Source organism: Gallinula chloropus, assembly GCF_964237585.1.
Source record: "Gallinula chloropus genome assembly, chromosome: 4".
Taxonomy (NCBI): domain Eukaryota; kingdom Metazoa; phylum Chordata; class Aves; order Gruiformes; family Rallidae; genus Gallinula; species Gallinula chloropus.
Genome location: NC_140088.1, coordinates 48915588 through 48936914, shown reverse-complemented (window position 1 = coordinate 48936914; position 21327 = coordinate 48915588).

Genomic DNA, 21327 nt, shown 5'->3' with positions numbered 1-21327 from the left:
CTGCACAGTTCCTTACATCTTCCCACTCCCTTCTCTGGTGGCAAAAAGCTGATGCTAGTGTATATTTACCTCCTAACTGTGATTCCCAGAGGCGCTGTGACCATCACTGATGCACTCAGCCTTGGTCAGCAACAACTCCAGCCTTCAGCCGGCTGATGTTTGGTCTGTGGGGCCTGCAGAAGGCTTCTGGCTGCTTCTTGCAGCAGCCATGCCTGCAGGCCCCCTTCTCCACCAGAACCCAGCCGCACAAAACTAAAACAGTAAGTCATGACACTAACCTGCAACTTCTTGAGGAATACGGAAGTAAAGAGACTAATGAAAACAAGGAAATGCTCAAGTCTGAGCAGCTCCAAAATCACACGCCTCTGAGACAAAGCTACTACACTTGGGCCATCTCTGTTCATTGCAGGACATTTGTGCAAATATCTCCATGGGGAGGGACCTGTGACTTTTGCCTACAAAGAAAATAATGAGAATCAAGTTTTTAAAGCACACTCGGTGAGGGAGGAGGTATGAAGATACTGGCACTAACCATATGTCCAGCACTCAAACATTGCAGTCCGTCAGTGCTCTGAGCAGTCTGCCTTTCCATCCATGCAGCATGTTCACTTTTGCTCTGAGCAGAACCTGTGCTTCATAAACAGTCTGGTCTTGCCCTGCAGTATTTGGTGATCTCTCTTGCAAATCCTGCTGGGCTCCAGCTGGAGGAACACCTACTTTTTGTTCACATATACCCAAGGACTGAACCGCTCAGAGTCAGTAGCAACTCTGGACATTTACACACTTTGAGTGTATCCTTGAGTGACACACAGCTAAGCTCCACACACAGAAATTATGAAATAAAATAATGTGGTTAAAGTACCAATAACAGTCACTGAGGTTTCCAGAAGTCAAAAAAATTAGTCAGATAATTCCAAAAGCATTAGGAATTAACAATGCAACTTGCTTAGCAGTTCTCAGAATCTAGGCTTTATTAGGGATCTACCTTACCATCCATGAAAATCTTACTTGAAGTTAATAAATCCCTTTATGAATTAGGAATAACTATTGCTTTTGCATTCCTAGCCCAAGTGAAGCAATTCTTCATGTAGGATTTTAGTAGTTTACATTATGGTGATGATGTCTTTTATTAAACCTAATATAGAGAGAAGGTTGCACAGAATTACTTCAAAAATTAACAACAAACCCTCCAAGTTACAGCTTGCTAGTTTGCCTTGTCCTCTCTACATCTGTCACTTACATTGACAAACCCTTTGGGAAATGAACTATCCTCATTTCCTTTTCAGAGCAGTAAGTATGATGTACAAATTTAAATAATAAAATTAATAATGTATTTATCTGCCAAGTCACACGGAAACATCAAGGAACTTGTGTTATGCTGCTTTCCCCCCTTCCCCAACCATCAGGTTTGACACAGAATTTGATCCCTCAGAAAACAGCATAAAATCTGCAAGTTATTATAATAATCCCAGCCTGCCTGCAAAGGGAACAATTCTAGCCTCCTAATTTGTGTTCTTTTTTCATCTAGTCATCAACAGATTCACTATCTTCAGCTTCTCCATGTAAGCAGGCAGCCATGAAAAAAAGAGGGACTGAAGAAAACCATCATCTTTTGTCAAGGGTACCTTCCCTAAAATTCTCATATCTTATTTTTAACACTGATTCTGGTGTTTCTTTCTCCCCTTTGAGTTAGAGTTTTCAGGAAAGAACTGAGTCTAAGCAACTGCTGCTGCTGAGGAAGAGTGAATCAACAAGGGAGAACTGAGAGCAACACAGAATGACTTCACGGACAGTGTCTGCTCCAGACTATGCCCTAAAAATCTGTGGGGAATGCGAAGGATACCAGAGCCAGCTCTGGTTGCTTTTGTTTTGCATGATGAGGTGATCTTCAACAGAGAACTGAAACATGGAAACATCTTCTGTGACAAGTATTTTCTGTAAAGGCGCTAAGGATTTTCATATTTTAAATATTCTCGACTTCACAAATGCACAAAAAAAGTGACACAGCTATTGTACCGAACCCTACTAGAATACATACACTCAATGCTATAACCTAATTATAGTAGCTCAGGCTGAGTATTTATAGTAATTCCTTTTGCTTATTAAGCATCACTATACCCTTGAGCCAGGTTTGGTAGCAGAGACCAGTCAAAATACATTTTTAATGCTGTCTGTATTCTCCATGATACCCCAGTGGTTTTCTTTCTTCTTTTCCTTCCCCAAAGTGATACGCCTTCTGGGCACCAAGGTTTCCAGGTTTAAATAAGACTGAATTGATTCTATAGCTGTATCACTGCATGTGTGTGCTAATTTGGTTTTTGGGGGTTGTGAGGGGCTTTTATCGTTTGGGGGTTTTTGGGGTTTTTTTTGGGGGGGTGGGGAGGTGTTTGGTGGTTGATGTGCTGGATTGTTTTTTTTCCTGAGGTACTTTTTTAATTAAATGTCAAATCCAGCTTGGCACTGGAAACACACTGTATGACTCGTATTTGAGGAATAGCTGTCAGCTTGTCGCTTCTCCTGTCAAACTCCCATCTGGTCTACAGAGATTAGTTTGGGGTATAGGATCACCATTTGGCAGGATATAATTCTGTATGTGGCTTGATAATATACAATGCAAGGCATAAAAAAGCAAGACCACCTATGTTTTTCTATGAGTTTGATTTGCAACTCCCAAAGCAGTTAAGGATATATTTGGAATTTACGATGCCACTATATTACAAGAAATGTAAAATATTGCTTAGCATTAAAAGCAAAGGCACTAAGAGCATATTTGTTCACTTCTGCCACTCTTCCAACCAATTTTCAGTATTAGTTGAGCTATATTTAAACCAAACCCTGTTGTTCCTAGAAAGGACATGTCTATACTCTGATGGTCTAGATAGAACGCGGTTTTAAAAGCTAGTGTTCCTGGTTGTCTTGTAAACTACTGACTTCATTGCACAGTGATTTCAAGGAAATCACTTCATTATGTATGAGTTTTCATTCTGCTAAAAGGTTATTGTTTTGCACTGATACCTTAACTGCCTTAGGATTTAACCAGCTCACTGTTTAAACCTAATCTCAGCTGCACGTATGCACTGGATTTAATGGGTTTGGTTAGTAGGTTTTGGTATGTACTGGTTGAACCGAGAAGCTAGTCACTAGCAGGGTTTTTATATTTTAGGTAGAAGACACTAGATATACAGAAAATCTGCACCTAATATTTATTACCAGAGATTTATGCCACACACTTGATCACAATAGAGATATTGCATGCATAGGAACTAATAGGAATTAAATGCCAACTATAGGATGGAGAATACGTTGGGGTTTTGATCTGACAGGGTAAGAAACAAGGATACTAGAAGCTCAAACTGAAAAATCTAAGAAAATGTTTAGGCAATAAAATAAAGATCATTAACTAGATTAGAAGTATGAGGCTTAAAATGTTCATTTACTGAAGCTATTTAAGTTATTAGCTTGCCTCCCCCCTGCTACCGCCAAAGACATAGTTTTGAAACTCTCCTATGCAACCATACCTGTTTATAATATACGTGTAATTAGCAAAAACACGCACAAAGCACATTAATTATATGTGTGTACAACCAAATTAACCACAAGTTTAGTGCAGTTTTAGGGCCAAAGCCCATAGATGAAAAGTTACATTTTGAAGTGACTTGCTAACTATACTCTTCCACTGTTCACTTTATCTAGATTATTTGGGATACATGATACTGTGTGCAAGTCAGTGAATTCTCAGATACCAGATGCAAACAGCCACAAAATCATAGCAACATTCATAAAAAATGCTTATGACTTCAATTATGTCTTTTCCTAATTATGTCTGCAATCATAAAAAGAAGTGTGGAAAATACTTCAGTGGATTGGTGCCTGATGAAAAAGATGGCTCAGAAATGAGTATATGAAGGTGAAATTACACCCATGAAACTCTGAAGGAAGCAGGATGAACCATGTTGATTGAAAACTACAGCATACAGCATTTCCAGTGGTACAGTCATGCTGCAGATGCTGCAGACTGTTGCATTAAGTATGTGCACACTAGCTCACTTCAAATATAAAAAGAAATTTTTATGATTCAGTGGCACATTTTTGGCAGCACTTATTTTTCTTTTCCTTTTGTCTTACTTATCCAGTTCTGATCAGTTCTACCTCCTTTACCACAGTGCTATGAAGGTACATACACAACTCTGAGACCAGAAGAAAACTTGACTGCACAGGACCCAGCTACACATTGCTTTAACTGGAGCTATCCCGAACAGATTATTAAAATAACTATGTCATATCAATATCAGGACAGCTCATCTCCACTTTGCTATAGATCTTTCTGTCAGAACGTATTATGGTTTAACACCTCTCTTTGATTCAATGGCTTTTTTTTTCTCCCCAAAGACCAGAAGCCAGGATCAAGTGAAGACCCTTTAATAATCTCACATCACAGCTTGTGGCTCAGAGAGGGAATCTTTAAAGGGTTTTACATGAATAAGAGAAACACAACAGGGAGACCTTACGTGAGAGGAGAATGGAGTCTAATTCACTGCTAGCCTCTTCATATGTGCTAAGCTAATTAAGACCACTTTAATCACCACAAATTTACCATAATGAGAAGATTCATGCATTATGCACAGTAGTACATCATAACACATTTCATTTTTATACACAACGGATCGTAGCTAACAGAAGATGAACTTGCTTTAAGGTCCAGTTTTAACTAGGTCATACAGATTTGTCCTTAAGTTCCATCTTTGAACAGAGGTATACACCACTGTTTATCCTGATCTTCAGGGTAACTGATATCAGATTAGATTTCGTAGCAATTGTAAATTGTTCCTGACACTGTCTGTATTAAGATGTGTACAGTACGCCGAGAAGAACATTCACATATCTTCAAAACAATACAGTTTAATACTGCTAATTTAAAAGGGAAGTAGAAATAAAATAACCATGCTATCATTATTTCAGTAATTAATTGTTTAAATAATGGATTAAAGTATTTTGAATTATATTTAGCAGATCAAAATAATATTCAAGAAATCAATTTCAGACTAATTGGGAGACAGGAAAACTTTTAAAGTTCTTTTCATATTTGCTTAAAGTGCGCTAAATTTATACAGAGGTATATATTTTATTTCAATATCAAAAGGTCAGGAAGAGGCAAGCATCGCTGCCTCAGTCTGTTTTTCAAAGATTCCACCTGTCTCCCATGTTGCATTATTCAATCAGCCACAAGAGAATACAAGAGATTTCTAGAGCTGGAGATAGTTGATTAGAATGATAGAATGGTCTGGGTTGGAAGGGACCCCAAGAATCATAGAGTTCTGTCATGGTTTTACCCCGGCTGAGAGCCGAGATCCAGGCAGCTGCCTGCTCTTTAAAGGAAAAGAGGAGGGGAGGAGGGGGGGGGGGGGTGGGTGAAGGAAGAGAAGGGAAAAGGAAAGGTCAAAAAACAACCCCAAAACCAAGAAACCAAATGCCCGTGAATTGGGATAAGGATAGTTTACTAAAATAGCAGAAAGATAAAATATAACAATGCTAACAGGACTTTAGAGCAAAAAATATATGAAACTGTTGATACACAATGCAGTTTCTCACCGAACCCACAACTGTGGCTGTGCCACCCAGAGCCATCCCAGAACCCGACAGTCCCCCAAAAACTGTGCGTCCTGGAGCCGCCCGCTCCTCCTCCCATCAGCCCCCTGTTGTACTGAGCATGATGTAATTGGCATGGAATACTCTCTTTGGCTAGTTTGGGTCCCCTCCTTTCTCATCAATAGAGAAATATGAAGAACTGAGAAAGTCGTTGACTGCTTGACACAACTAAAAACATCAGGGTGTTATCAGCACTGCTTTCATTTTAACTCTCAAACACATCATTCCATCCACTGCTACAAAAGAAGTTAACTCCATCCTGACTGAAACCAGGAAAAGTTCCAACCCCCCTGCCAACCTCCAGGCCTGGATCTACACAAGGTTGCCCATGGCCCCATCCAACCTGGCCTTGAACACTTCCAGGGACAGGGCATCCACCACCTCTCTGGGCAGCCTGTTCCAGCACCTCACCACTCTCTGTAAAAAACTTTCCCCTAATATCTAATCTAAACCTTCCTTCCTTTAGCTTTAGTCCATCCACCCTTGTCTTGCCATACTCTACCATTTTAAAAAATTGATTCCCCTCCTGTTTGTATGTTCCCTTCAGGGACTGGAAGGCTGCAGTGAGGTTCCCCCGCAGCCTTCTCTTCTCCAGGCTAAACAAACCCAGCTCCTTCAGCCTCTCTTCATAGGGGAGGTGCTCCAGCCCTCTAATCATCTTCGTGGCCTCCTCTGAACCCTCTCCAACAGTTCCACATCTTTCTTGTATTGTACTGAGGGCCCCAGACCTGGACACAGGACTCCAGCTGGGGCCTCATGAGGGCAGAGTAGAGAGGGACAATCCCCTCCCCATCCCTGCTACCACCCCTCTTCTGATGGAGCCCAAGATACCATTGGCCTGAGCTGCAAGAGCACACTGCTGGCTCATGTTAAGTTTCTCATCGTCTGTGACACCCAGTTCCTTCTCAGCAGGGCTACTCTCAAGGAGCTCTTCTCCCAGTCTGTATCTATGTCTGGAATTAATTTGGAAATGGGACAAACAAAATAGCATTGGCTATACCACACACTAATTCTTAATCTCTTACAGACATCTGCACAAGCTCTAATTGGCCATTGAAGGCAGGGTTACAGCAGGTAGGAATGCACTTTAAAGCCTAATAATTAGGGGTCTATACAATGAGATAGCCCTATAAAGGTGAGGTCCTACACACTTTTGTAACTATCTTATTAACAGGTGCAGAACTTTTCCAAATTTCATCTTTTGGGTTGTAATCATAGAATGGTCTGGGTTGGAAGGGTCCCCAAGGATCACAGAGTTGCAACCCCTGACACAGGCAGGGCCACCAACCTCCAGGCATGATCTAGACAAGGTTGCCCAGGGCCCTATCCAACCTGGCCTTGAATACCCCCAAGGATGGGTCATCCACCATCTCTCTGGGTAGCCTGTTCCAGCACCACACCATTCCAGAAATTGCCCACACAAGAACTTCTTCTGAATGAGGATTTTTTTAGCATTAAATTTAATACATGGCACGGTAAGACCACTTGTCTTAATCTGAGAACTAGCAAATGTAGATTTTAAAATTAGATTTTATTTTTTAATTATTATTTTATTAGAATATATAATTTACACAATATCACAACTAGCCAGCCCTGCCCAGGGAGTTCACTATGCACAGTAAGAGTGCAGAGGTGAGGATATTTTCACACCTGTATAGCACTTCATTTGAATATTCACTGAGAAGTCAGATTTACAAGTGTTACTGTATCTGCTCTGACTGGTATCTGAGGCTACACGGCACTTGCACACTTCTGGAAAAAGCTGACAGCTTCTGCTTAACTGCCTGGCAGAGCCCGACATCTCTCTCACATCTCCTTCTGGGAAACACACAGATTCTGTCAATACAGAGCCTGTGGATAGGGAGAGATTGCACAGAGCCACACAATTCAGTACGCCTGGGTACCCCGCCAAGACAACGAATGGGTTGTCAGTGATACTTCGCACCAAAACCAAAAAAGCACGCCCTCTTTGGGGTGCACGTGTGTGTTACAAAGAGCGCGGTCATAACTGGAAGTTGCTATATGCCAAAACAATGGAGGACATAATTCAACAATAGTATGTAGTTTGACTGTCTGACGAAAGGATGAGATACTCAGACTAAGGAATAAAAAAATAGTGTTCAAAGTTAAATTCTAACTTAATTAAAATTTCCCCCAGCTTCATTTAAACATCTGACTTCTCTGGAATTGAATAGACCTAACACCACAATACGCAGCATGTCTTACAGCAGGCAGTGTCCCGTTTTGGGTCCAATACTGTGACTGTTGTATTCAAATATTTACTTAAAATTTGGGGTTTTCTGTAGACAATAAGCCATGTGTTGAAAGAAAAGAGAATCTCACATGCTTTTCATTTATATTCACAGTAACTTGTTGTTCTTCCAAGTTTAGTTAGACAATGAAGAAATAAACATAAGAGGCAGATACTTATTCATTGAGTTAAATGTGTACTTTTCTAACCTTCTCCCTCTTTGCCCCTCTAACATACAAACACCAACTTTGGTACGCTCAAAGTTTGAAAAAATGTAAATGTTGCCAAACCTGTAATTCTCTGCCCTCATTCATGCACATTAAGGACATTTAACACATGTGCATGAACAAGGAGAGCCAATTATTTCAGGAAAAAAGCTATCTAGCTAACCGCACCAATCATTTCTGTTCATTTACAAAAAAAGACTGAAACTTACAAAAGAATGCAGATGCCTATATCCATGCTTGGTATTTCTGTGGAGTAGTGGAAAAATTCTGTTTTCTTCAGCATTAAAATCGTACCTGCAGGACATTTACATATCCTGACAGTCTGTACTCCAAGACACTAGATATGTTTTAAAAAAAGGACAGCACATCATCAAAAGCCAAAAAATCTTCTACCATAAACACTGCACCTCATATTGCAGTCTACATTCAGGTCAAATGTATTTTTTTTCTTAGGTGCATTATATCTTACCCATTCCCAGAAGTCACTTTTGATTGCATGACTAGATACTTGGGCTGTGCTTCAGAGACTGAAAAATACTGGGCAAGGACGTGTTCCATTTAGTAACAAAATTAATGTAGTGTAGGGAGGGAACACTCTTCTATCATGTATGTGGCCTCAGAGCTGTGGATTTAGCACTCCAGGGACAATCTGATGTTCTCAGGCAACCACTTTGTTTCAGCATGCTATCACATCATACCTCTTGGGTCTTCTCAGCAGACATAATGTGAAGGCATACAGTGGGCTGGAGTATTGCACCATGACCTGGAACACATTACACAAACTACCAACTCATTGAAAAAACACCCATTAGACAAATTAAGCTTTTGAGGTGTTGCTTCCAGTTTTATTCAGGGATTTGCCTGCCAGAGATACTTAAACCTTTTTTGTGTCCGTACATATAAGTTTAGAATTAAAGGTTCTTCTTCCAGTTTTCAAAGCAAGCAATTGTACTTATTTTCTGTTTCTATTTATTATCAGTATGAACAAAAAGTAGCACAAGTAGCCTGGCCCAGAAAAATACATAGAGAAGTATTTACAATACTGATTGGTGTCCATATAAATTGCTTATCGCTCTCACTCAAGTTTTGTCCCAACGTAAATGTGTTCTCCTTATTCCCTTAATATATTGGCTTCCTTCTCATTTAAATTTTGTGGTTTAAAAGGTATTTTCCAAGTCCTACTTCATCCTATTCTATGGTCTCCCCCCCCCCCGCCCTTATTTTCTTCCTTTTTTTGTGTACTGGGAAATTTATTCCCTCCCCCCACCCCGGCTCAAACAGAAAGAAATAATGAGAAAGATTTACAGCAAAATTTAGTCATATTTTTCAGTTTTGGGTTAGGGTTTTTTTGTTGTTTGGTTTTTGCTATGGTCTTAACAAAAATTGGTTGACTTCTCCAGGTTCATTTCAAAGCTTGGTAATATTAAGCCACAGTATTTTTTTTTTAAATGCTATGTAGATAAATTTTCATATTTACATGTAAGTGCAAACAGAATCAATTCATCACACCATAATGAAAATGGTTAGCTTTCTATTTGTAAGTGGTACTTTTGAGTTCAATAAAACTAACCATACTGAGATAAGAAACCATGGAACTCCTTGAAGAACTGTGTATAAAGCTCTTACTTCCAGGATTAAAAAAAAAAAAAAAAAAAACAAATGCTATACAACTAAGCTGTAATTATCCACCCACCCTTTTTTGAATCACTGTAAGATACTACCTGTTTAATTTATGTTGTATAAGTGACCTGCAAGTGTCTCCGATGTATGGCTGTTAACTAGACGGCTATTGTATTTCACTTTTTGAATAAACCTTTTCAAGCAATTCCCATGGTAAAAAGAGAATAAGGATCAAAAATAATACAGCAATGATATGCTTACAGTATATGAGCAGTGGAAGACAACGCTTTCATCTTTGTCACCATGTATCTCCTGCTTTCAAATGCTGGCCTTATATGCTTTGAAGTATACTGTACATAAATGAGGATACCACAGAGTGTTCTCTGAAACAGAATGCAGCGGTTTTCATTGTTGGAGAGAACATTTCAAACATTGGACAAAAAGATAAGCAGTGCAAATGCCTCTGGAAGTCTTCCTGACTCCCCTCCTCCCTGAAACCAACAGTCTTTAAAAGGCATTCTCATTTCAGAACATGCACAATATGTGTTCTGAGTTTTTTTCTGAAAACACTCCTGTTTTCAGGAGTCTTTTACATGCTAGTGAAGGCCTTTTCCTAAAGGACATTCTTGCAAAGGGAATAATTATTTATTTTGACCTCTCAATTTTTGGATCAGGACTTGTAACAAGTAGGGGACTGATAGAACATTTCTGGAATTATTACAGAGGTGGTAACAGCTCACACAGCAAATCTATCAAGTGCTTAAACAGAGGTGGAAGAAGCAAGAGAAAAGGAGGCAGGTTGTACAGATAAAATGGGACACTTTCAAGCTTGCAAAGATCTAAAAATGGAATCACTAATAATTCTCGGTTTTATTCTCCTTACTCTTTTCACAGCAAACCACTTAACAACAGAAAACCGTCATCTATGCCTGAAGTGAAGAAGCTTCTGTGATGAAATACAGGCTAACAGGACTTAGGAGTGTTCTGTGGCTGGTTAGAAAACACTGATGCATCATCTTCAAGTAATTTGAAAGAATGTGAACATAGTTTTCCAAAAAAGATTTTGATCTCTCTAGGAATAAGCTGATCTCTGACTCTTCCTTTTCCTGTAGATGTCCAGAAGCTGTAACAGTGTCTGCACTTGGAGTTACCAACATTAGTGACACAAGCCTCTTGTGCTACAATCATTTCTTCTGTAAATTGCTAGTGATCTAGATGTGAAAGCCGAGGTGGCACCAGAATCACTGAATTTTTCTAAATCTGGAGCAAAATCAGGCCAATTTCCTAATCCATGGAAAATCTCTGCGGTGAGGAACACTTAATCTATTTTTTAAACAGCTATATATACTCACAGGAGAGTATTTCATTCTGTCACCAATGCCATTAAGTTCTTTTAAGCACATCAATTTTTACTGATGTCAACTGTCAGCAATGCTGGCTGTTGTCTGTCTTTATTATTTCAGTGTTTTCAAGGGGAGCATAATCCAATGAAGTGATAATTTTCTTTACTGCAACCTACTGTCCATTACTGCTAGAAAAGAACATTCACCCTTTTATTTGGGTTGCCAATTAGAAATCCATCGTATTTTTGCACTGAGAAAGGAACATTTGTAACCACCATCAAAAACTATAGCAATAAAGTAAATATTGAAGAATGGAATAAAATTTCAAAGACAGGTGTAAGTATACTGCAGATTTCTACCATAAAGAAGTTAAAGATGGTTCTTCACTTTTATTATTCAATATTACTGAAGACAGTAATAGTCATTATGTATCCAGATTTTTCCATTTCCCACAAAACTGGAAAAGATCAATACAGAGTAGGTAAGGATTTTTTTTTAAATACACAAAACAGCTGCAAATCAGAGGGCAAGGTCAGGCACTGTGAGAAGATACGCGTTGCTAATGCTCTGATGTTCAGAAGCAGCAAGTGCATACAATTCTGAAGTTATGTAGAGGTATGTATTAGAGGCAGGCTTGTTAACTGCACAGAGATTTTTACTTGTACTTTTTATTTGCATGAGGCTAGCTCCGCTTTCCCAAAGTATGGCCTCCCAATGGCTCCATCTCTTTCTATTACATCTCTCAACTTTGACAGTATTGTATTTTCTTACAAATTAGGGTAAATTGCAGCTGAAGAGTAATGTTCAGTTATAGACAAAATGAAAGGGGATCCATGTTGCACAAATCCCACACTGTTGCCTTCCTACAAAGTGTTTTTCAACATTTTAAGTGTCTGCACAACTCTTGTCATTTTTCTTAGCCACAATCTTTTCCCTTAACATTTCAAATATACAATGGAAAAGCTGCAGTGAATGTTTATTTCAGCTCAACTTCTTGCATTATTTGACATCTCAGCTAGAAAAGATCAATATACAGACTAAATCTAGAAGTACAGCTGTTGAAAGTAAAGAGGCATTTTTGTTTTGACAGATGAAGCTTAGGTTTGGGGTGTGTTATTATTTATAGTTGTTGAATATGGCTTAAAATTGAACTGCTAAACTGAAACACACAGGATAGAAAATGCAGCCTCCACCTCCTAATGGAAGTAGGTCTTTAAAGTGAGGTTTGTCTACTATGGGTAACTGATTAGATGTTATTTTGGACATCAGAGCAGAGAATAATTTAAATTTCAAATTTTATACAAAGATTTGAGCTCCTGATATGTATTCACAAAGTAGCATTCAAGAGACATTGCTATTATTCCCCATGATGACAGGGTCTATTCAGGATTTTCTCTAATTATTTATGGATCTAAATACAGAGCAATGCTACTGCTATTGGCTTTTCTTTTTTTACTTTTTTGCAACATAACTAAGACTGGAATTTTCCAAGACTTTAGTCCAAGACTTTCTAGACTATTTGCAGAAGGTATTTAACTCACTAAAACTGAGAAGCAATCCTTAGCTGAGGCCAAGACATCAGAATAGTCTTCAACTTGATTTATTAGCAAGCTCACTCACTTTAGACTTAGAATAGATGATGAAATAGTCATCTGATTCCTGGCCATGAGATATCAGTGCATATGAAGGCGAATGGTGCATTCACTCTGAGGCCTTCCCAGGCCTTCACATGATCAGATTTAATGGTAAAAGAACTATTTTCAGCCCCATTTTAATAATAAAATGAATCAAAGAGACTAATATTTAAAATATAGACATCACAAAACATGAAGTACAAGGATTATGAAGCCATCCTGCACAAGCACCACTCCTAGTGCATTCTTATTTTTATGCTCATCAACAGCAGAAAGACTATATTAGTGGTTTACTTTAAACAAACAGAAAAAACCATAGCAAGAAAGCGGAAAAAAGCATCAGGCTGTGCAGAAGTCTAAAAAGCAGTACTAGAACTATCTCTGCAACTGTATGAGCTATAATGTTGTTCACAAGATAGACAAGAATATTTAAAGTAGGAGTTGAAATTTGTGCATTTAAAAATGCTATGTATTTTCATTTAATCTGAACGACAATAAACAGCAATGCTAGTACACATTGCTGTTTGATTCATCATGTTTTAGTGGTGGGAGACTGGTTACTGTTTGCCCGCCCAACACAGTTCCATATCTGGCACTGGAGAGTGTCATAAACATTCTCTGAAGTTCAAAGATGATCTAACACCCCACGTCTACCCACACAGAAATAAAATATTGCTCCATATTCATCAGTATAGGCACATACTTGGCAAATGATGGCTAAGTAGAGCGAGTATAGAGGTCTGCAGACTGTTTGATGATGTATTTAGTGTTCTGTATGCAATAATAACAAAATAGGAGAGGAACATATAGTGTCATATCAAAGAAAAATATTTTGACAGTCCATGGAGAAATTTTCTAGGGAGACTTCCAATTGAAATGTCACCGCTTTTTAAACGAACCTGGGAAAGCATGAGGAGGCGGTTTGAGGAAATGAAAACTGACTGTATGAGAATCGTCATCCGTTCCCAACTTCCAAGTAGAGAGGAAGAGCACACACGCTAAAAGAAACCCACAAAGGCTCCTCTGCACCATACACCCCCAATCCTTCCTCAGGATTACAACAAAGGAAAGGCAACCTGGCATTCCCATATATCTGAAAACAGCTACCCAAGTAGCTGCTTCACATATTCCACTGCCTCATTTTTAATTCCTGTAAGGATAGAAAACCGATGTAAATGGAAAATAATACTAAAAAAATGTTAAGAGATTACTGTACATATCTTTCATCTGATATTCTAAAAAATTCTCCCTTGGGTAAGCACACTGCATTCCTGGGACTTTTATTCTCATTTAGCTATTTGAACTTATTTTATTCTACAGAAGTCAAATATCAAATTTTCTTCAAATATTAAATTTCTTCCTGGTAAAATTCCATTGGTAGCATTATCTCTTGACATTCTTGAGTAGTTTTACTGACCTTGCCCTAAGTGTCCTCTTTGCTTAGTAGAAATCTAAAATAAACACTTGATATTCCTATTACTTTATTAAATTTTGAGTGCTATATGTTGTAATGGAATATACGAAGACATATAAGCAATAAAGTTAATTCCCAAGTTTTGGGCATGCCCTTATATTGAAGGAGGAATTAATATACAGATTTAGAGGTAGGAAAATGTATGCTATAAGGTTTTGGTTTATATATAACTATTCCCACACTGTCAAAGACAATGTCTCTCACAATCTACTATTTCTGTGGGGCTATTACTGAACTTCAAAGAGCAATACCAATACACAGTAACATCAACTGCTTTATATTGTGAAATATTTAATCCCAATCAAAACCAGAACATAAATAAGATTGCAAAACGGAAGAAAATAAAAATACAATAAATCACATCTTCTGGACTGCCCACAGTTTTTACAGGAAAATTTGAGTGTTTATCATCAAGTAAATTATTATTATGTAGTTTCAGGCCATCATCCCAGTATTTTGATTCTTGCCAAAAAAGCCTATGATTGAACAGAGAGCTTAAAGTTGAGACTAAGCTTCTCTCTCCTTCCTTTGCATTGAACGTCTTTATTCCACAGTCTTGAAAATAAGGCTATATGACGAGTCCATATATTTCAAAGTCTCAGCTGCTTGCTACTCCATGTACAGCTGGCTACCACTGGTCTATCATTACCATCAATGACAGTTTCTCTAGGCCTTCCCAGCACAACCCATCTGTCACATTGTATTTTCCTGTATTAGATCCAACTTATATTGAACACAATTACAATGTGCAGAACAGAAGGGTGTAAGCTTTTCCTGAAGAATTTTAGCTATCCTCAAGAAGTCTGTCATTACCCTTGAGCAGAACAACTCTACGAAGAAAGGTGAGAATTAAAGTAGTAACAGAAGCTTAAAAATCTGGGTAGTGTAGTTTTATGGAGAATATGCATATTAATAAATCTGTATTGAAACCTGTGATAGGGATCTGTCCCTCTTGATCCTTATCAAAAGATCTTAAGAGACACTTTAAGGGTGTGCAAATAACTTCATGAATGAACTTGCTCACACTAGTAAGTTTATACTTCTAAGATTATATCAGGACACACATACATAAGCATAAACAGTTAGGGCTCAGGTCTTCAATCTGAATGTATATGTGCATTGAAAAGTCCCACACATTGGTTTCAAGTCTCATCTACAGGAAGAATGGGATTTTATGGCAAAAGTGTTGTTGGGGTTTTGGTTTGGTTGGTTGGTTTGGGGGTAGGGGGAAGCTGGTTTTGCCTTTTTTTTTAGTGAGTTGGTGTTTTGAGGTTTTTTTTGTGGGTTTGGGTTTTGGGTTTTTTTTTTATATCTGAGTATATTAAGAACCAAAAATTTTATTTCCAGATACTGTAAAGAAATTTTTTTGAAGTTTCAAGGGTTTATGAAGATATGTTGGGCAAGCTGGTCTATTCATCTGTTTTTCACATGAAACCATTTAAACTTCTATAGAACAATTGTGGTTGCTATCACTGTAAATATCTGAAATTATGAAACACAGAATATAATGAAGTTTTTGAAAGCAGCTAGAAGAATGAGTCAATAAAATCTCAGTGAAGAACAGCCACTAATTTCAAAAACGAATAAAATAGTGTCATGAAAATTCTGAAATTAAGTAACAATGAAACCCAGAGTATCTGAAGAAACATATTTGTCCCACAATTATTTTTTTAATATTTTCCTACCAGTTTTACTGATATAACAATACACAAAGACTCATAAAATACACGCTCAAATATAATAGATTCAATGTGCATTTCATCTGAGTTAATCTCTTAGAGCAATAAAACCTTTAGTCTAGGAAATTTCTGTTATTCTTTCACTGCTAAAACTTCTGTAAGCTTCAAGCCACACATTTGTAAACAGGAAAGGAAAGTCACATGTACCTTTAATCTTTTTTAAAAGAACAGAGATTAAATCAAGATTATAGAAACTAGAAAAGTTTATAGGAACAGGAAACGACAAATGTCAGTTACAATAGGAACAAAATCCCGTCCTGAAAACTTCTGTTGAGCATAGGGGGTTGGAGCATTATGATCCTTAGGGTTCCTTCCAACCCATGCCATTCTATGATTCTATGATAGGTAGTTTCTTTCCCTCGAAGTGCACAAATAGCCAGTAAAATCTCTTCACAAGAGGAAAATATATTTTGGCATATTGCCTTTTATTATTATGCTTTATAAAAAAGAACTACTTCCTCAAGCATCAGCTAGGTATAAGAGCCATAGAATATCCTTTATTTATCAGACACGTGCCACAGAATAGCATTTACTGCAGAAGTTAACAGTACAACGTTGTACTGATTTAGAATTTCTCTTACTGTGTAGTTTTCTTTAACATCCTACATTGTTTTGCTTTTTTCAGCTGGTTGCTGTTAAAATTCTTCCATCACTTAAAAAGGAAAACAATCAGAAATACTCTCTGAAGGCTCTTAAGACATTGCCTAATGCCAGCTGAGAAGCTCTATTACAAATGGGATGGGAGCCATTAAAAAAGGAAGAAAACTATGCTTCAAAGTTGACTTCATAAATTCTTCTGAAGAAACATTTAAAACACCATGTTGTTTTCACCTAGAGAAAGGAATTTGTCAGAGGGAGAGGATGGATATAGGCTCTTCACAGAGTTAACACTAGGGTAAGTAGAGATTTCAGTAACCAAAAAGCCGAATTTACCTCTAAACAAATCTCCCCTCAAAACTGAAACCAATCCCAAATGAATCACAGAATCATAGGGGCTGGAAAGGTGAGATTCAAAAGATGGACAGCCACAAAGTGTGGATCTAGCTTCTCCAAACCATTTGATGTTTGTAACTGAACTTTCTGTAATGAGTAAGCTTCAACCCTTGCCTTCTAAGTGTACAATGAAGCTCTAATCTCAGTTTTAGTGACTATAGTATGGCATTAAAAATTATATAAAATGATTGGATAAGCCAGAGTATTCTTTAACTGTATCAAGGAATACATTGGAAATATTATTGTGGAAGCTACAATAATATATGTGTTACTGTCCCCTCAGTTGGATCCCAAGGCTCATATTGCTATTCTGCCTATGCCACTTTACATGCAAACCCAGAAAATTATAATTACCCATAGGGACTACAATCAAAAGCTGCCCTTTTCATTAAAAACGCTTCTTCATGGCTAGATTTGAAAGGAAACCTTATGCCATTTGCCAGACTCCTGTAATGTTCAAAATAGCATTGTTCACTTAACAACATTTATTCTCTATCGCTGTTAGTTTTTGAATCCAGGATAAATAAAGCTACAAAGCATTGACAGTAATATTCTAAAAATAATGCAATTAAAGCAGCAATTGTGAATTGTTCCAAGAAGGACCAGAGCATTAAATACAGTTTAAAACATTCAAATAGAACTGGGAAAACACCAATTTAGCTTCTACAAATATGGCCCAGGTAAGTCAATCTGTGATCCTGCTCTCTTATCCAGCCACACACCCTACAATAAGAGCAATGAAAAAAAAAAAAAAGCATAGAAACATTGGAGATGATTGTTGAAGTGTTCTCAAGGAACTAGGTACCTAACCCCTATCTACTTTTCAGTACTCACAGGATTTAAGTTAACTTATGCAATCTTATATTACTTGCATTTGCCATTCAAGTTCCATGTGGGGATTTTTTCCCAGCAGAAACATTACTCGCCTTAATTATAAAGTTTTGAGTTACTTCTGTATAATTTTCAGCCTTTTAGTTTTGACCTTGGTAAATTTACTAATTTTGCATAGTCAGTACAGAAGCAATCACATCATAAATGAACTGCCAAAGGTTTTTGAAAAAATATATATACTATTTGTCTTTAATTTAGAAAGCTTTTTGATCTCACTATTATTTTCCTAAATACCTCATGGCTATCAAAATAATGAAGTTAAATGCAATTTGAAATCAAAGCAGACAGTGAACAGTACTTTTATTTGAAAAAGTATTTATAAATCAAGCTTGCATTGCCCATTTGTAGATGAAGGACCACGAGCATCACACAGGTGACTAATGATTACTGAGCACATTAGCTTGGTCGAGTAGGTTATTTAATTCTTGTCATCTATCATCCTTTATCTCCCTCAAAATAGCATGACTTAATCTTTCATCTCTCATAGCCTCCCCTTAAGTTAATCAGATGTAATCAAAATGCAAACCATAAAACACAACAGCCTAAAAATCAAATCAACATTAATATCTCTCTCAAAGTAAAATATGCTATTAAGAATTCCTTGTCTGCTTCTAATCTGATTTTCTTCTGATGCACAGGCAGACCATACCTAGTGATAGATGTTTGAGAAATGGAAATTAAAGCTGCTTTATGTGAAAGGTCTGTAATATGTCGTCTCAGGAAAACAGGTTGTCATGATAAGATATTAAAATTTTGTAAAATACTGTTCAGAAAGTACAGTTTATTAAATTTGAGATGAACCAGAAAAAATATCAATTATTTCTAGGGTCTGTTTATGCATCTAAAATATTTGCTAGTTTTATTAAATCTACAGATAAACACACACATACTACCCTAGATAGGCACATAAGCCACAATAACCTTGTCTACCAAGCCTAGCAACATCATGCTTAACCTTTTGCAGGCTGAAATGATGTCTTGTTCAGTACTGCAGTGTCCCCTTGCTTGGAAATTTCTGGCCTTAGATCAATTCATCAGCTTTCTAGGCTTATCTTTCTTACTTAATATTTCTCTTGAATCAAGAGCATCTGCAACTAAAAAATAACAGCCCCTTACTCTACAATCCTTTTACAGAAGAGTATTAGGGAACTTTCTCAGAAGCCATATATGGTAAATGTGTTATCCGTGAGTTCAGCACTAAGCTGTACTAGAAAGGACTATTCTTATCTAGGGCTGTGCAAAAGCCAAAAGGTTCATTTTTCAATGATGCTTCCATTGAACTAAACCCACAGCAGCATCCACAGGGCAGAGAAACAGATACAGTCTCTGGGGGAATGCAATTCCACAAGAATGACCATCTGAGCTGCATCTTTTCTCCCACACCTGCCCTAATAGCTTCTTAGTGTTTTTGGCTTCCGCTCTGTCTAAACAATTTCCAAGTCCTCATAACAGGGTAAGAATTTTGCTGCTGTGCTACAAGGCTTTGTTGAACTAAGCTGTTAAGCCTCAGAAACAGAATTCTAGGTTCAGAATTCAATGCTAGTGTTTAAATAAAACTTTATTCCTCTTCTTTTGATAGCATTTAGCTATAAGGTTTCTAATCAGCTATGCCATTACTGGGTTCATTTCCTCCCAAACTGCTGAAGTTACAAAGTCAGGTCAGCAGGCAGAAGTGCCTTGCTGAACATACTGCAGCACAAACCCCAGAATCTCTGCTACAAATAAAACCAGATCTATGTACTGAACATCAGCTGAACTTGGGACCTGGGGAACAAAGTGCTAGAGGACCTGAAACCCAGAAAGTCTCACAGGTGCACAGCTTTAACAACAAAGGTACAAGACTAGAACCCCTCATAAGGCTATGACATTTTCAAATCTGTTTATCAAGAGGGGTGACTTTTCACCAGGTACATTACTGGATTGGGACTTCATACTAACCGAGCTGGAAAAACTATATGACCTGATAATATAGTCACTGTAGGGACTTTCACTGGTTTACACTGAACATTCTGCAGACAGTGCAAAGGATTTGCATAAGAGAATGTCCTGGTTTTGGTCAGGATGGAGTTAACTTCTTTTGTAGCAGCGGATGGAATGCTGTGTTTGAGTGTTAAAATGAAAGCAGTGCTGATAACACCCTGATGGTTTTAGTTGCTGTCAGACAGTCAAGGACTTTTTCAGTTCTTCATATTTCCTTATTAATGAGAAAGGAGGGGACGAAGCCAGGACAGGTGACCCAAACTGGCCAAAGAGAGTATTCCATGCCAATTATGTCATGCTCAGTATATAGGGGGGCTGATGGGAGGAGTAGCGGGCAGCTCCAGGACGCGTGGTTTTTGGGGGGCAGTCAGGTTCTGGGACGGCTCTGGGTGGCACAGCCTGAGTTGTGGGTTCGGTGAGAAACTGCGTTGTGTATCAACAGTTTCATATATTTTTTGGTCTGTCCTGTCCTGTTAGCATTGTTATATTTTATCTTTCTTTTATTCTAGTAAACTATCCTTATCCCAACCCATGGGTTTTGGTTTCTTGGTTTCGGGTTGTTACTTTCCCCTTCCTTTTCCCTTCCCTTCCCTCATTCCTCTCCCCCCACACACTTCTCCCCCTCCTCTTTTCCTTTAAAGAGCAGGCACTTGTGTGGATCTTGGCTTTTAGCTGGGGTGAAACCACAACAGAGAAGAAATGTAAAGTACTATAATAGAATACCTCAGTTACAACAAATAGATGACTATTGCTAAGCTGACTTCTTTATATAGGGGTATTATTTCTTAGTACCTTCCAAAAGTTGAAGCAAATGCAGTGAACATATGCATGTAAAGAACAGTGATGTTTTCCTGGTGAGCTGCAGGTAAAACTAGCTGCAAACTATTTGTTCTACTCACACACAGCTTGTGAGCCCAGGAAAAATTCAAGCAGGGCTATGAAAGGTTTTATAAACAATGCTTCAGTTAGTCTTTCCCAGATTGGAAGATTTAAGACTGAAAGCATCCCTACTTTAGGCTATCAGATACCTACATCAGGTAGTCATTACTGGGATGCGAAAATGAGACCAAAATGTACATGCAAAAAATAAATGTGCACAAAAACACACCCCTTGACCCGTTATTGTTTATATACTTCCAGTAGAACTGCACACCACCGTGTCATACGTCTCACCAGGAACAATTCTTTTCGCACCTTCCTGACCCAAACATTTCCAGTAGCTTTATTTGGAGAAAGGTTTTACAAGAAATACAAAAAGAAAACCAGAAACAAGACAACCTAGATACCTCAGCCTTCTCTGTAGTAAAGGATTTTTGGGATTTTGTTCTCTGTTTGGGTGGCATTTTTGTGGGTTTTGGTTAGTTTATTTGGGCTCTTATCATATGATAAATGAATCACTTAATTTTGGTAAGGTCTCACACACACACACAAAAATCACTAAATTCAGCAGCTCTTTTTCCATAATTTCTCTTTTAAAATAATCTTATGAAGAAACTGAAATCACCATAATCATCTCAGCATTCGCTTTA